Source organism: Poecilia latipinna, unplaced genomic scaffold, assembly GCF_001443285.1.
Source record: "Poecilia latipinna isolate Pla-1442-1.1 unplaced genomic scaffold, P_latipinna-1.0 Scaffold932, whole genome shotgun sequence".
Taxonomy (NCBI): Eukaryota; Metazoa; Chordata; class Actinopteri; order Cyprinodontiformes; family Poeciliidae; genus Poecilia; species Poecilia latipinna.
This window is the reverse complement of record NW_015113548.1, coordinates 95,202-97,432: the sequence shown is the minus strand read 5'-3', so window position 1 is coordinate 97,432 and position 2,231 is coordinate 95,202.

The window sequence follows — 2,231 nt, the reverse complement described above, 5'->3', positions numbered from 1 at the left end:
TATATAGAAATTTACTAGAGATAGAGAATATAAAAATATATATATATATATATATATATATATATATATATATATATATATATATATATATATATATTTTAATTAAGGGATCTAATACTTTTTTTCTATTGCTATACGTTTTTGGGTAATATGTTTTCTCTGACATCCAGAGTCAAGCTGTGCTGTTCATTATTTCTAATTGCTTCACTGCTTAGAAGCTTGGCTTGCTAGCCAGCTTGGTTGGCTAGCTAAAGCTGGATGGTACTTGAGATTTTACTTGAACACAAAAACTTTATTAACCACAAGTCTAATGAGAATTTTTAAAACTTGTTTTTTTCTAAACTGATAAATAATTCATCATTAAATAGTTCTCTGCTGGACACATCACACAGTTAGTGAGAAATGTCAATGTTAAACCAGTTCAACAGCTTCATGGACTTTTTTTTAGTCAAAATGTTTTAATACACTACAAACAAGTTAGAATTCAACCATCACAAAACATTATGTCCAAAAGCTACTTCTTGATGGCTAATTTCTTCAACTCTCCAAAGTTCAATTTTACAGTGTGTGTGGTGTCCATCATAGGCTTGGCTGATTTGTTTATGTGGTTTGCAGTATAAATGAATATATCAACTTAGCAAAAGTTATGGCCTGTCATACAACTGGTTGTTGACAAAGTTGCTGTGTCGGACCAACAATTTAAATTTGCATTCATCTCTGGCAACAGCAGTAAAGCTAAAGTTACACTTGCGCCCAAGCTACCGTTTTTAGCTTCGAAAGACACGTTATAGTTGTGGTCGTGACGGTTTACTTGCCTCAGTGTTAGAATAGATTTTAAACATCTACACTCTGGAAACATTTAGTGCGTCATTCACAAACCAGCTCAGAGATTAGTCTGAAACCACGAGATAAAAAGAACTTAGTGGCCACTAAATGTTAATGATTAGAGTTATGAACGTTTTCCATGTTTGGGTAACAAAATCTGAACATTTTAACCAAATTATATTTGTTCTGTCAATTTTAGCATCATTAATCAATATGGGTTGTTTAAAAAAGTTGGAAAAACTGATATTGTTTGGTTTACACTATGAATGATTTTTAATTTAGTTTAAAGTTAAGGAGTATTACAAGACCGCCAGTTGAGAAATGTCAATTTTAAAGGGAAAATTAAAACTTCTTTCCAGATTTACTTAGACAGTTCTAATGGCAAAATCAAGTTTCTTAACCCTAAGATAGTTGTTGATAATCAATGCCCCACGTCTGAATAGATTTAAAATTTGCATTAATCTGCTATTTCAGCTTGTCCAACGGCTTAATCCCAAACTATCTTTTTTGTTTTGTTTCAAGCTAGATGAGCTAATGGATCCTAATAATTAGCTCAAATCTGACGCATTTAATTTGGTCAGAACATTTGGATAATTGGAATGAATCTTATTGATTTAACTGTATGAAGCTGTTAAAGTTAAGCACTTCCTCTAGGAAATATTGGCTGTTCCTGCCCAAATGAAATGTACCCAAATATTACACCAATTTTATCATTCAGATTCTAACAGTTTGACTTCTTGTTTTTACAGTGTATTTGGGGGGGGGGTTGGAGGAGGGGGGTTACGGAGGAGATGTTTGTTCTTTCAAATGTGCCCAAATAGAGGCGTACAATGGACATGCGCAAATCCCTGTTTAAAAAAAAAAAGAGGGAGAGAGAGAGAGAGAGAGAGAGAGAGAGAGAGTGTTTGGCTTATGAAGTGTAAACGCCACCAACTCCCTGGAAACCGAAATCCCAATTATTAAAACCATTAATTCTGGCGAACCGTGCTCGCAGAGGAGCAGTGTTGACAGCCCCGGCTAAATATCCCCTGATCCCTCCCGGTCACCTCGCCTTTATTTGCAAATAAATTGAGGGAAGATCCGAGGGACAGAGCTTTACTTTGCTGCGCCGACCTAAAATGAATTTCCCCGTGCCGGAGTCCCTTTAATAATATTTACATAATTTTCGCTCAGTGACTCTGCTATTTGCGCTGTAGGAAGCGGGTTTGGAGGAGGGGGAAGGTATGGGATGGGGGGGGGGGGGGGAGTTCCTGCAGGAAAAAAATAATTAGACAAGAGGACGAGGAGGGAAGCGGAGTGAGAAACAGCAGGAGGGAGGATGGGTTAAGACCGAAGCTGAACACTAAATTCCCAGACAGCTAAAATCAATGAAAGTAATAACCCTATTATTTAATTCATAAGGACAT